This window comes from Carlito syrichta, unplaced genomic scaffold, assembly GCF_000164805.1.
Source record: "Carlito syrichta isolate Samal-C Ts95f unplaced genomic scaffold, Tarsius_syrichta-2.0.1 Scaffold307240, whole genome shotgun sequence".
Lineage (NCBI taxonomy): Eukaryota > Metazoa > Chordata > Mammalia > Primates > Tarsiidae > Carlito > Carlito syrichta.
This window is the reverse complement of record NW_007251336.1, coordinates 334,595-350,560: the sequence shown is the minus strand read 5'-3', so window position 1 is coordinate 350,560 and position 15,966 is coordinate 334,595. Positions and strand designations below refer to the sequence as shown.

General features: G+C 40.4%; 1 protein-coding gene across 1 annotated transcript in view; it reads right to left on the bottom strand.

Annotated features, from left to right (window-relative positions):
• The window catches only part of PAK2 (p21 (RAC1) activated kinase 2), an 87,032-nt gene extending 73,023 nt beyond the window's left edge, over window positions 1–14,009 (bottom strand). Inside the window, exon 1 of the mRNA XM_008064235.2 lies at window positions 13,708–14,009. The gene's annotated coding sequence lies outside the window, so the exon portion shown is untranslated. The remainder of the gene's footprint in view (window positions 1–13,707) is intronic.
• Window positions 14,010–15,966: the final 1,957 nt, after the last annotated feature.

The following is a 15,966-nucleotide window of genomic DNA, read 5'->3' as shown; positions in this document are numbered from 1 at the left end:
GCACTCCAGTCTGGGCGACAGAGTGAGACTCCAACTCAAAAAAAAAAAAAAATGTGGTATACACATATAACTGAATATCACTCAGCCTTAAAAAGGAATTAAGTACTACAGGTTGAGTGTTCCTTATTCAAAATCGCTGGGCATGGTGGGTGAGAGAATTGCTTGAGCCCAGGAGTTGGAGACCAACATGGGCAATATAATGAGCCTCATCTCCACAGAAAATAAAAAAAGCCTGGAACCACAAGTGTTTCAGATTTCAAATTTGGAATATCCGCATATACATATGGGGATATCTTAGTGAGGAGACCCAAGTCTAAACACAAAATTCATTTATGTTTTATATATATGCCTTATACACATAGCCTGAAAGGTAACTTTATGCTATCTGTATATATTTTTTGAGTCAGAGTCTCTCATACTCACACCCAGGCTCACAGCCACCACAGCTTGACCGGTTGGGCTCAGGCAATCCTTCTGCCTCAGCCTTCCAAGTAGCTGGAATCACAGGCATGCACCACTACGCCCAGCTAATTTTTTGATTTATTTTAGAGACGAGGTCTTTAACTTCTGGGCTCAGGCAATCTCCTCATTTCTGCCTCCCAAAGTGCTGGGATTACATGCGTGAGCCACTGTGCCTGTCCTAATTTTACACAATATGTTAAATAATTTTGTGCATGAAACAAAGTTTGCGTTAAGTACTTATGTGTATAATTCTCCACTTGTGGTATTATGCTGGCACTCAAAAAGTTTCAAACTTTGGAGTATTTCAGATTTCAGACTAGGGATACTCACCCGTAATATATACTACAGCATGAATGAACCCTGAAAACTATGCTACTTGAAATAATGAGCCAAACACATACACACACACACACACAGTATGATATAATTTCACTTACATGAACTATCTAGGCATATTCATTCTTAACTGCTTAAGAATGATTAAGATGTTAATTTTATCTTATTTGTATTTTATAACAAAAAGAAAAACTAGAAAAAGCAACATTAAAAAACAGCATTAAATAACAGAAACATCAGAAAGCATTCATTATGACAATAAACATATATGTTGTAAGCATTCATTTGGGACTAATGCAAAAATAAACTACATGTAATTAAAAAGACACAATGAAAACAGAACAGCAAGGAAAGACACAGTTGAATAGGTTACTGAACAAAGGAAGTACAGATAGGAATTTAAGACAAGTAAAATATAAGATGCAAAAAATATTAAACAGGACAATAGCTTTTATTGATGAGTAGAATTCACAATGAAGATTTTTAGCAGTATAGTATATGCACATGCACCAAGTAATATTGGATCAAAACACAACAAAAATCATCAGAGTTGAGAGAATAACACAAGCCACAGACAGGGAGCAAACATTTGCAAAAGAAAGATCTGATATAAAGGACTCTTACCCAAAAATATACAAAGAATTCTTAAATCAATAGGAAAACGAACCACCCAGTTTAAAAATGAGCAAAAAATCTGAAGATATACCTCACCAAAGATGATAAACAGAAGGTAAAGAAGCATGTAAGACGGTGACCAACAGTATACCATCAGTGAATTACAAATTTAAAAAATGATGAGATAGCCAATCTAACAGGTGTGCAGTGGTTAATATCCCAAACAGTGGTAACACCACATGCTGGCAAGGATGTGAAACAACAGTAATTCTCGTTCATTGCTGGTAGGAACACAAAATAGTACAGCCACTTTGGAAGATAGTTTAGTAATTTTTTAAAAAACTAAATACACTCTTATCATACAATTCAACAATCACATTCGTTGGTATTTACCCATACCAGCTGAAAACTTATGCCTACACAAAAACCTGAATAGACATTTTCCCAAGAAGACATACAAAAGTAAATAAGCACATGAAAGGTGCTCAACATCACTAATTGTTAGGAAAGACAAATCAAAACTACGAGATTACCACCTCACACCCATTAGGATGGCTACTAAAAAAGAAAAGAAAAGAAAAGAAAACCAACAACAACAGAAAAGGTTTGGCAAGAATATGGAGAAACTGGAACTCTTGTGCACTGTTGGTGGGAATGTAAACAGGTATAAACCACAGTGGAAAACAGCATGGCAGTTCCTCAAAAAAACTGAAAATAGAATTACCATATATGATCCAGAAATTTCAATTCTAGGCATATATCCAAAAGAACTGAAAACAGGGTCTCAAAGAGATATCTGTACCCCTGTGTTCACAGCAGCATTATTTACAGTAGCCAAAATATGGAAGCAACCCAAGTGTCCACTGATGGATAAATGGATAAGCAAAATACAGTATATACATACACTGGAATAGTATTCTACCTAAAAAAAGGAGATAAATTCTAAGATATACTGCAACATGGATTAACCGTAAAGACATTATGCTAGCCAGGCTCGGTGGCTCAACCTGTAATCCCGCGCCTTGGGAGGCTGAGGTGAGTGGATTGCCTGAGCCCAGGGGTTCGAGACCCACCTGGGCAACTTGGTGAGACCTCATCTCTACAATAAATCAAAAAATTAGCCGGCCGTGGTAGCATGCGCCTGTAGTTCCAGCTACTTGGAAGACTGAGGCGGAAAGATCACCGGAGCCCAGCAGGTTGAGGCTGCAGTGGCCGGGAGTGGTCACTGTACTCCAGTCTGGGCAACAGAGTGAGACTCCAACTCAAAAAAAAAAAAAATTATGCTAAGTGATTAAAGTCAGTCATAAAAAGATAAATACTGTATGATTCCACTTATATGAGTGAGGTACTTTAGAGTAGTCAAAATAATAGAGACAGAAAGTAGATGGGGAGTTAATGGGTACACAGTGTGAGTTTTACGATTTGAAAAGAGTTGTAGAGATGAACAGTGGTGATGATGACTGCACATTATAAATGAATGTACCAGGGAACCATACACTTAAAAATGGTCAAATAGTAAATTTTGTTATGGGTGTTTTACGCCACGATAAAAACACTGAAAAAAAACCAAAAACCTGTATGTGTATTTATAGCAGCTTTATTCATAATCACCAAACCTGGACCTTCAACAGGTGAATGGATAAGCAAACTGTGGTACATGGTGCATCCAGACAACAGAATATTACTCAGTGCTAAAATGAATTGAGTTGGCCAGGTATGGTGGCTCATGCCTATAATAGTAGCACTTTGGGAAGCCAAGGCAGGTGGTGCAACATAGTGAGACCTTGTCTCTACAAAAAAATTTTTTAAATTAGCCAGGTGTGGTGACGTGGGCCTGTGGTGAGCTATGATAGTGTCAATACACTCCAGACTGGGTGACAAAGACTCTGACTCAAAAAAACAAAAATAAAATTAAATGAGTTATCAAGCCATGAAAAGCCATGGAAGAGCCTTAAACACATACTGCTAAGTGACAGAAGCCAAGTTGAAAAGGCTAGATACTGAACGATTCCAACTAGGACATTCTGGAAAGGGCAAAACAATGGAGTCAGTAAAAAGATCAGTGGTTGCCAGAGGTTGGAAACAAAGGAGGGGATAAACAAGCGAAACAGAAAATTTTAAGGCAGGAAAACTATTCTATACGGTACTATAATGACAGATACATGTCATTATACATTTGTCCAAACTCACCAATACACTACCAAGAGTGGTCCTAACATAAACTACAGACTTTGGGTGGTAATGATGTGCCAATGTTGGTTCATTGGTTGTACCAAACGTATACCACACTGGTGCAAAATGTTGAAGGTGGGGAGGCCTGGGGGAAGGGATAATGGGGAACATGGGATATGTAGGAACTGTGTACTTTATGCTCATTTTGCTGTGAACCTAAAAGTGCTGTATAAAATAGTCTATTGATTAAAATCATTAGGAACAAAAGAAAGTGACATCCACTCAACCAACACATATTTATTTCATACCTATTTGTTCAACCACTCTGTGGGATAGAATAGTATCAAAGAAATAAAAAGAAAAAAAAAGTAAATAAAAAAATCACTTCAGATGGAAGTGCTATAAAGAAACAAACACAAAGGCAAAAAGTTAGACACTGAAGGGTAGATGGGGTCTATTTTAGACTGGTGATTAGGGAAGTCCTAATTAAAACATGGTCTCAGTGATATATGAAGGCAAAACAGTATTCAGAAACAATTCAATCTAGTCTTTGGCAGATTAAGATTAAAAAGTAATAAGTGCTACCATGAATTAGTAAGAATTATAGCCCTTACTAGGACTATTCAGGACTAAGTCCTATAATTAATAAGAACTATTAGTAAGAAATAATTCAAATAAATAATCTGAATCATTAAAATTTAATTATGTATAAAGTTCTATATATTACAAACAGAAAATGCTCTTTTTAAGTTTTTACAAAACACCAAAATAGATGATGCTTTAAGTCACATAGAAACCTCCAATGAATTTAAAAGATACTTAAAAAGACTGCAGTAACTGAAAATGAAGAAAGAAAATGTAGGAGTGAAAAGAACTATCCTGAATGTTGAGTCAAAGAAAAAAATCAAAATCAGAACTACCAACTATTTGAAAAAATACTGGCTAGAAGAGCATCATTAATGTAAATTAGAACACACAGCCAGCCAGGCTCGGTGGCTCAGCCTGTAATCCCGTGCTTTGGGAGTCTGAGGTGAGCAGATTGCCTGAGCCCATGGGTTCACAACCCGCCTGGGCAACTTGGTGAGACACCTCATCTCTACAATAAATAAAAAAAAATTAGGTTGAGATTGTGGTGAGATGTGATGGTGCCACTGCAATGTAGTCTGGGTGACAGAGTGGAACCGAGAGAGAGAGAGAGAGAGAGAGAGAGAGAGAGACACACACACATACACACACACATTCTCTCTCTCTCTCTCTTTCTCTGTCTCTCTCACAAGGCGAAATCAGGGATGCAGAAAACAAACCAAAAAAACCCAATGGAATAAACAAATTGTAAAGCTGGTTGGTAAAAAAACACTAAGTAGACAAACATTTGACAAATCGAGAAAAAGGAAACACTAATAAAAGATTAAAATAAATACTACAGATCTTAATGACAAAATAGTACATACACCTAAATAATAAGTTTGAAAATGTAAAAGAAACATCATCTAGGAAAATACAAAGTAGCAAAAGTGACTCATCAATAAGAATTCCTAGATTATAGAACTGCAGAAATTACCACATGGCCTGTCTATTCTTATTAAACTAAATTTGTATCAGAGTCCTTTTAAATCTTTCAATAAAATCTGCATATGTGATACCTTTGGATAACAGTGAATTTACTACTACATATCCTTTATCAATAGTTAAAAGAAGAAAAATCACATCATCTAAATAAATGTTATAATAACATTTAACAAAATTCAGAAGTCATTCCTATTTTTTGTAAAGCCGAAATAGAATAAAATAATAAAGAATCTCTCTCTAAAACCAACAGCTGCCATTATCCTTAATTGTAAAATGCCAGAGGCATTTCAAGACAATGTAATAAAGACCTAAAATAGAACTAAATATTGCAACTATTAGAATAAAGGTTAAAATTACTACTATTTTCAGACAAACCAATGAACCTGGAAAACAAAAGTAAACAGACTTCTACTTAAGTCTAGCAAGATAAAAGTAAGCATACACGAAAATCTAGTTACTTCATTGTACCTATTAGAAATAATGGAAATAAATCAAATCCACAAAAACCAAGAAAACTAGCAATAACTTAAAATGCAAATTAAACCATATTTTGTTGGGCATGGTGGTTCACACCTGTAATCCCAGCACTCTGGGAGGTGGAGGCAAGCAGATTACCTGAGTCCAGGGGATCGAGACCAACCTGGGCAACTTGGTGAGACCCCATCTCTACAATAAATCAAAACATTAGCTGGGTGTGGTGGCTCACACCTGTAGTTCCAGCAACTTGGAAGACTGAGGCAGAAAGATCACCTGAGCCCAGTAGGTCGAGGCTATGGTGGCAGTGAGCGTACTACTGCACTCCAGCCTGGGTGACAGAGTGAGATTCCAACTCAAAAAAACAAACAAGCCAGGCTCCGTGGCTCAGCCTGTAATCCTGCACCTTGGGAGGCTGAGGTGAGTGGATTGCCTGAGCCCGTGGGTTCGAGACCTGCCTAGGCAACTTGGCGAGACCTCATCTCTACAATAAATCAAAAAAATTAGCCAGGCGTGGTAGCGCGCGCCTGTAGTTCCAGCTACTTGGAAGGCTGAGGCGGAAGGATCGCCGGAGCCCAGCAGGTAGAGGCTGCGGTGGCCGGGAGCAGCCACTGCACTCCAGTCTGGGTGACAGAGTGAGACTCCAACTCAAAAACAAAACAAAACAAAACAAATATATTTTTATTTGCTAAATAATAAACAAATTTTAATTATTTCATTAAGATGACTGTGCTGATAAATACAGCAATAAAATAGGATTCACATGGCTAATGATAGTATACATCAAGAGTTATATAAGACTTATGTCTTTTGATGTAGTTAGTCTACTTCTAGGAATCTATTCTAAAGTAATAATCAGATAAACAGAAAGATTTATGCAGAAAGATATTTACTCTAGCATTACTTATGTAAAAAATTGGAAATAAGTTACACATCCAGCAACAGAAAAATAAAAAATAAAGTACCACCCTACAATGGAACGTTAGACAAACATTAACAATCATTTTTAAAAGAAGGAGAACAAAGGGAAATACTGAAGATTTAATGTTAAGTAAAAAAGCAAACCATTCATGATTTTGATTCTACAAAAGTTAACTATACACACACGCATATATAAAGAAGAAAAATACTGGCAAGAAACATATCCAAATATCAGCAGTAGTTATCCATAGGTAATAGAATAAGAGGTATTTTTTAAAATTTCATTTTTTTTTCCAAATATTAAACCAGAAGGGTGGAACACATTTGAGAAGAATTTGGGATCTGGCTAACACTTCCACTGTTATATCTGCCAATGTAACTTCTAATTCTTTATTTGTCCTTTAGAGACTTTAAATTTTGTATAAATGCTTTATCTTATCTATTACTTATGTGTTTATTATACAAGAATTTTGTTTCATTCATAAAGCTATAAATTAATAATCTCAAAATTTAAAGAATAGAAGTTAATTTTTTAAAGCTAAGATTATACTTTCTTTCCTCTTTACCTTATACTTAGAAAGAAATAAACATACTTTAAAATGTACTTTGTTCTTATGAAATAAATGCCAGCCTAAGCAACAAGTGAGACGCTGTCTCCACAAAAAATTAAAAATTTAGCCAGGTGTGGTGGTAATATCTGGAATCCCTGTATCCCAGCTATCTAAGAGGCCAAGGTGGAAGGATCACTTGAGTCCAAGAGGTCAAGGCTGCAGTAAGCTATGATTGCCCCACTGCACTCCAATTTGGGTGACAGAGCAGAGACCCTGTCTCTAATAAAAAAGAATGAAAGACAAAAATGCAAAACCAAAAATAAAACCTTCTTTCTGTCTTTTGAGAACACATTAAATATTTACATGAAAAAATATTACCAATGTACTATTTCAATAAAAAAGACGCAAGGAAGAACTCAGTAATGGCAGTTAAAAGTGCCCTGTACGCATGTATACATATACCACTTGTAACCAACACTACTGAATTCCTTCTTGTACCTCCCTCTTTGATTAGTTTTAAATGACAAAAATCGAGAAATAACTCTTATTTCCAGAGGAGTATTATTTGGCATATTGTAAATAATGACGATAAGTTAACATATTGAGAATATCTAAGAATATATACATCTAAATCATGGTGGTGATCAGAAAAGACTCCCAAAGAAAGCTACACTCAAAAGTTGAGTTTTCAAAGATGAGAATGAATTAGGCAGATGACAAGCAAGAGTAAAGAGCAGTATTTTTTTAAATTTTTCAAATGTAATGTTTACAATCAAATCATCACAATGCTTCCTCTTCCAGTCCCTATAATGTAACTAATTTTCATACCAACCTCAAGCCCTAAACTACTTTTTATATCTGTATTTTATTCCTGTAGCAAAGCTACTTACTGTAAAGCTTTCTTACCTCCATCAGGTGTACACACACACACACACACACACACACACACACACACACAAATCCTGAAGGATCAAGATAATACAATTGTTTAAAGTACCAGAAAAAAATATAAAGAATGCTTTTTGTAAAGGCGGCATGAGGAAGATCTTCTTAAATAGAAGGTAATGAATTGATAACTATTATATGTAAATGGCTTCTACAATTCCATAAGGGAGCACACACAGGTAAAGTTTTTTTTGTTTTGTTTTTGAGTAGGTGTCTATCACCCAGGTTGGAGTGCAGTGGCATGATCACAGCTCACGGCAGCCTCAAACCCATGGGCTCAGGCGATTCTAGAATCTCAGTCTCCCAAGTCGCTGGGACTACCAGCATGGGCCACCACACGCAGCTAATGTTTTGATTGTTCTGTAGTGACGAAGTCCTGCTATGTTACCTAAGCTGGTTTCTAACTCATGGACTCTAGCACTCAACCCACCTCACCTTCCAAATTACAGGTATGAGCCACCACACCCAACCCATAAAATCTTTTTGGAAGGAAATTTAGCATCTATCAAAATTTTAAATGCACACTTCAAAACCCTTATAATGGAAATACATGCATTTTCACAAAGATATACAGATAAAGTTCATTAGGGCTCTAGTTTTAGCTGCTCAAAATTAAAAATAACAAATGACCATGAATAACTAAATAACGTACCATATAACGTAATATCTCATGACTGCTAAAAAGATGAGGTGCCACTATATGTACTAATATGAAAACATAGTGATCAGATTTTTATTTTATTTATTTATTTACTTTTGAGTTGGAGTCTCTGTCCGTCGCCCTCGCTGGAGTGCAGTGGCATGCTCACGGCCACCCCAAGTGTCGACCCACTGGGCTCCGGTGATCCTTATGCCTTAGCCTTCCAAGTAGTCGGAACTACAGGCGCGAGCTACCATACCCGGTTAATTTTTTTTAATGAGGTCTCACCAAGTTGCCCAGGGTGGTCTCGAACCCGCGAGCTTAGGCAATCCTCTTGCCTCAGCCTCCCAAAGTGCTGGGATTACAGGCTTGAGCCACCATGCCCAGCCCAGATTTTTATTTTAAAATCAACATAAAAACTATACAACACACAATAGGTGCTTATTTCTAATTTAATAAATAAAACTCTTAAGTGGGTAGATACCTCTAAAGAATGGGATTATAAATAATAATTTTCATTTTTTACTCTATTTAATCAACTTGTTTGAATCTTTTACAGTGTGCCCAATCTTGGAAGCTAAGCAGGGACATTAGTACTTGAATGAGAGACCACTTGGGAATACAGGGTTCTGCAGGCCGTTTAAAAAAAAAGAAAAGGAAAAGCCCACTGTTCTAGTCTGTTATGATGGTTATCTCTGCCAGCTGAGACTACGGTGACTTTTGTCTCAATAGTTTTTAGTACTTTCCAAATTTTCTTTCTTAAAAAAATTTTTTTCCCCTATTTTTATTTTTTATTTAAGAGCTGACCTCACACTACTGGTCTCAAGAGACCCTACTGCCTTAGCCTCCCAAATAGGTAGGATTTATGGTTACAAGCCACTGCCTACTTTCCAAATTTTCTGTGAGAAATACACATACTTTTAAAAATCTGAGAAATTTGGCCAGGCGCAGTGGCTCAGCCTGCAATCCCAGCACTTTGGGAGGCCGAGGTAAGAGGACTGCCTGAGCCCAGGGGTTTGCCCGGGCAACTTGGTGAGACCTCGTCTCTACAATAACCAGGTGTGGTGGCATGCGTCTGTAGTTCCAGCTACTTGGAAGGCTGAGGTGGAAGGATCATCTGAGCCCAGCAGGTCGAGGATGTGGTGTGGTGCCCATGAGCGTGCCACTGCACTCTAGCGTGGGCAACAGAGTGAGATTCCAACTCAAAAAAAAAAAAAAAAAAATCTGAGAAATTTGTTTTCAAAAGACCTGTATTTTATTTCAGTGGTGAAAGTATATTTTTTTCTTCTGAAAAATCATTATTCTCCAAAAAAACAAGTTTTAGTTTTAGTTATGGTCTCGAAACCTTGCTTTTAGAAAGCAGTTTTACATCTGAGTCCATGAGTATTCATTCATTCTACATTCTATGGCTTACAAGAACAGACTATTAACTTGCGTTTATTAAGCACTGTACTTGCCAAGTACTGTATGTGAATTTTCTCATTTGATCTAAACAGCCCTACGAAATTGCTATTATTGTTATTGTTATTATCCCCATCTTACAGATGAGTCTTGAACTGTGTATCTTGCCCAGGGTAATGCAGAAGAGCCAGAATTCCAGGACTCTAGCTCCTAACCACTGGGAACACATGGAGTAAGTACTAATATACCCCAGAAATAACAGGCTAGAACTGATATCTTGAATGAATAAATGTTCAGGCTGACTACTCTTAACCAGGCTGGTGATCCTAAAAGTGAAGAAGTAGTGAAACTATTCTGATCACAAGCGAAAACAACCAGTATTTTGTGAGGGCAATGGGGGCTATTTTTTTCCTTTCCTTTTCTGTTCCACCAAGGCACAAGAAGTATACTTAGGAAGAACTCAGAAGTACAATTTGCAAGTAACTTAACAACCTTCCTCCGGTCTGGAAACAGTTAACCCTCTAACAACTGAAAGGTTTTTTAATAACAAACTGATCAAAACCCTCACAACTGAACCCCACTTTAAGTTTTAACCAAAAGTAGAAAATTTAAGCCGGGCTCAGTGGCTCAGCCTGTAATCTCACGCCTTTGGGAGGCTGAGGTGAGTGGATTGCCTGAGCCCGCGGGTTCGAGACCCGCCTGGGCAACTTGGTAAGACCTCATCTCTACAATAAATCAAAATTAGCCGGGTATGTAGCCATGCCTGTAGCGCCAGCTACTTGGAAGGCTGAGGCAGAAGGATCGCCGGAGCCCAGCAAGTTGAGGCTGCAGTGGCCAGGAGCAGCCAATGCACTCCAGCAGTCTGGGCGACAGAGTGAGACTCCAACTCAAAAAAAAAAAAAAAAAAAAAAAAGTAGAAAATTTAGAAAGCCAAAAAAAACTATGCTCAAATACTGTCATAATAGCCAATATTTAGCTGGGCTCAGTGGCTCAGCCTGTAATCCCGCGCCTTTGGGAGGCTGAGGTGAGTGGATTGCCTGAGCCCACGGGTTCGAGACCCGCCTGAGCAGCGAGACCTCATCTCTACAATAAATCAAAAAATCAGCCGGGCGTGGTAGCGCATGCCTGTAATTCTGGCTACTCGGAAGGCTGAGGCAGAAGGATCGCCAGAGCCCAGCAGGTTGAGGCTGCAGTGGCCGGGAGCGGCCACTGTACTCCAGTCTGGGCGACAGAGTAAGACTCCAACTCAAAAATAAAAAATAAAAATAAATAGCCAATATTGATAGATTAAAGATAGGAAGCATGAAATAGTACCTACTTATTTTATCCTTGGCTACCTGAACAAGTTCTTGCATCTTAAAACAGTATAATTGAAAGTTTATCCTTGGCTACCAAGCTCAAAGTTCTCGCTTTTAAAAGAATAATTGAAGCCGGGCTTGGTGGCTCAGCCTGTAATCCCGTGCCTTTGGGAGGCTGAGGTAAGTGGATTGCCGGAGCCCGCGGGTCTCTGGGCAACTTGGCGAGACCTCATCTCTACAATAAAATTTTAAAAAAATTAGCCGGGCGTGATAGCACGCACCTGTAGTTCCAGCTACTTGGAAGGCTGAGGCAGAAGGATCACCGGAGCCCAGCAGGTCGAGGCTGCGGTGGCCGGGAGCGGCCACTGCACTCCAATCTGGGTGACAGAGTGAGACTCCAACTCAAAAAAAAAAAAAGAAGAATTGAAAAGAAATACAAACTGTTAACCATGTCTGCTTGGAAACCTGCCTATCATAAAGATCAGAGAACCACAAGAACACTTTATCACTTGTTTAGTAAATATACCCCAACTACAAACTTATCATATTATGATTTTAGGTTGCAAGGTTAATATTAAATGATACACAGTCCATAAGAATCTCTGAATGATAGCAAACCATAAATCAAGGCCCTAAGGGAAGTGAAATACCCAGGAACTCTTCCTTCATATAAATATCTGCCTATGGAAAGAACTAGCACAGAAGTTGACATCTATAGACCCAATTTCACACGCCAACATTTCTACACCTCAATCCCTGAAGTCAATAAGACATCCATTAAATAAAGGGCAGCTGATACTACCAAATGAAGCTGAGTACTAAACCATTTTTTTCAGAGCCTTGCCGGAGGGAAGGTAACAATGGACTATTTAGTGAAAACACAAAATACACTGAATTTAGGTCAACCCCTTTCACCAAAATCTGAAGGTTTAAGACTACATACATTATATGTAAAAAAACATGCGGTTCAATGTCCATAACATAAATAGAAATCGGTGTTCCTGGCTAATAGCTTGAAAGATGTAAAAGCTGAGGATGACAGAGTGAATGAGTTGTCTTAAATCAATACCTCTTGCAGAACACTAAAAGGCTTTTCATATAACACATGAGTATGAGTGTATTACAAATGCCACAGAGATTCTGGCAAAGTTGACAAGTTTTAACCTGCTTTAAAAATTACTATTCACTGCGTTCATCCCAATCTAACTTTATTGAATGTTATTCTTTTGGACAACCCTACAAAAACAAAACATCCAGAGCAGATTCTTGTACATTTCAATATCCTGCCTACTTATAAGAGCGGAAGAGTCAAACACAGCAGGGGAAAAAATGTGACGTGCACAGCCTTGATCCAAAACACAGCTCTTCGTAGTCTAATTTTAGGCCTAACCATTTGATTGTCTTTGGCAAAGGTTAAAAAAAAACAAAGAAACTATAGATCGCTTGTAAAGTAGAACTGAAATAATGATATCAATGGGAGTTGGTTATTTATCAAGGGAGAAACAAATCACGTTCACACTGTCCAGCGTATTGCCATTAAATTAAGATACAAGGATGGGTGCAACCTCACTTGACACACTTCACAGTCCGTGGATGACATTATCGTTAAAGAATTAGTCAAAAGGTTGAATCCACCGAGGAATTTGTGACAACGTCTTGTGTGCGTTTCAAAGAATGCCAAACATGGTGAAAACCAAGCTTAACTTCGCCTAAGCTACCTAAAGAACCACCTGGCTGAAGATCAAACAAGAACTGTAAGAAAACCTGAAAGTTCTGTTCTTAAGCGGTGGCCTCAACCCCCCGAGAAAACTTTCCTGCCAATGTGGAATATGGAAAAGGGGTTTCAGATTGGAGTCAAGAGAAGAGTTAAGGCACTCGAGACAATCAATATTCCCAAGCAATGAAACTGGCGTGAGCAGACAGCTAGCGAGGAGGGGCTGAGACCAGCGAGAGGAAAAATCAAGGAACAAAACCCGAGAGATCTGGTCCAGCATTCGAGTCGCCGAGGGGAGGGCAGACCGAGAGAGGGCTGAGCCCGAGGCACGGCGCGGGTCAGGGCAGGGATGGGTCCAGGAAGAGTCAGCCCTCCGCAGCCCTGCAAGCTTCCCATTTGGGGCTAAAGCCGGAGGAGAAAACAGCCCTAGGGAACAGACAATGAGCCACCGCCCCAGGAGCCGCGGCCCCAAGCACGCAGGTGGCGGCTTCGCGGCCCCGCGCGGGGCAGGTCGGCTGCCCCGGGCCGCTCCCGCCAGCCAGGCCGCGGAGGAGGAAGGCGGAAGGAGGAACGGCGGGCGTGCCGGCGAGCGGGCCTGCCTGCACTTACCCCAGCCAGGAACGGTCCCCGCCCCGGCGAGGCGCCTCCGTCAGAGCTCCCGGCGGGCTGCGCAGCCGCCCCGGGCGAGTGCGCGGCGCGGGCAGGGGAGGGGGGGGAAGGGGACGCGGGGCGGGAAGCGGAGCCGCGCTGGAGCGCAGCCGCTGCTACCGCTAGGCCGGGCGGTAGCGGAGCCCTGCGCCCGCCAGGGAGGGGAAGGCAGGGAGCCTTCGGCAATGGCGACGGCCCGGGCCGGAGGGGAAGCGGAACAACCGCCGCCGCTGCGCGTGGCCACAACCCTGGGGGAGGGCGACGGCCGGGCGCGGGAGGGGCGGGGCCAGAACCCCCTCCACCTCCGGCCCCGAAGCCTGGAGCTCCCCGGGGCGGAGACGAGCCTCACCTCCCAATGGGCGGGCTCGAGCGGGGGCTGCTGGGAGTTGTAGTTTAGTGATGGGCGCTGCTCTTTTTTGGTAGTCTTTGTATTGAGAGGGACAGCCGGTCCCATTTAATTCAGCATTGTCTCCAGTGGTTTTTGCCACCGAAGATACTGACAGACGATTGCTGTTATACAAGTCTGCTCCAGGACGTTTGTTTCTGGGAATTCATTCATTACCCATTTTGCTTTTTTTACCTACGAACTCTTACTTTAATTTTGTTGCTAAACTAAGTCCCACCTCCTTGCAAATTAAGACCTCCCTGTTTTATCAATGTATTCACTTATTCTACAAATATTTGAGTGTCTGATGTGTATCAGACACTTAGGCTTCAGGGATATAAAAGTGAACACGATTCACCTAGCCTTTGTGGAGTTTACAAATATGAAAACACAGTAATTAAAGCAGGGATATCTGGAAGGGGGAACTAAGGGAGATTACTTGGATTGGGTGGCCAAAGAAGGCCTCTTTAAAGAGGTGATATTTAAAATAGAACAGAAACAGCCAGCAATGAGAAGCATCCAGGGGAAAGCATTAAGAACAGGCGAAAGAGCTTGCTATGGTCACTTAAGAAGGCCTGTGTACCTGGGCCTTAGAGTGCAAGGAGATAGTACGAAAAAACACTAGAGCAGACAAGATTCAGGTCATGAAGAATCTAGAATGCCATGGTAAGAAATCTGCACTTTATTCCAAGAAGTCATTAAAGGGGTTTAAGCAGGGAAGTGGTGTTTTCTGGTGTATACTTTTAGGTCACCAGACTGCTAAGCGGAGAATGGAGTATAGAGAAGCTAGAAGGGAAATAAACTACGGAGGGAGTAATCATGACATACACCAGGGAGATACTAGTGGAAATAAAAAGAGTTAGCCATATTTTGCTTATCTCTGAATGTAGAACCAAAAACTCAATTGATAAGGAGGACACAGGACAGAAAAGAACCAAAGAGCAACATGGCACTCTATTTTTCAGATGAAAAATTGCTCCCATTATTAAATACACAGAAACACTGGATAAAATAGGACATACTTTCAAAGGCATAACTAAGCTTGCAAGAATGAAAAGAGAAGGCCTCTGGTAGTCTTCCAAACTCCACACTCAACCCGAAGAACAAGGAGGAAACCACAATGGTAAGCAGGGGAGTAAAGCCACAGTTTTGTTGAGGGTACCCTACTTATCTCAGAAATCTCTAGGGTTTTAATGGCTGCATAGGAAACAGGAGATGAAAGACCTTGGTCCTGTATAAGAAGTTGGAATTGTGATTCTGGACCGGACTGGAAATTCAAAGGAATATCTATACCCACCAAGAACAGCCTGGTGGTGGGGGGAACCCTGTACTAGCATAGGGAGACATGCAGAACATTTGTCTGCTTTAGCCTGGTGTGGAGGGTAACAGAAAACTTTCCCTTTAGAAATAATAACTACAAATTTCCCCTCACAAGAATGAAAAGAGAATGCCTCCAGTAGACTTCCAAACTCCACACTCAACCCAAAGAATGAGGAGGAAACTAGAATGGTAAGCAGGGGTTTGAAAGTTCAAATGTGAGCCGGGCTCCGTGGCTCAGCCTGTAGTCCCACGCCTTTGGGAGGCTGAGGTGAGTGGATTGCCTGAGCCCATTTTGTGTGAGACCCGCCTTCCTCTCAGATGCTCCTCTCTATCATCTCCAGATAATCTTTGGCGCGGGTGACCGCTCGTGTGTATCTCAGGCTATTGGAACTGTTTATACGGAGAGAGAGCATTATGCAGTTATGTTCTGGCTGAGAAGACAGAGTTTTGTGATTGCTTGCGGTAACTGCCATGGATGTAGGAAGAAAAAGTGTTTGTGCACATATGCTATGTAT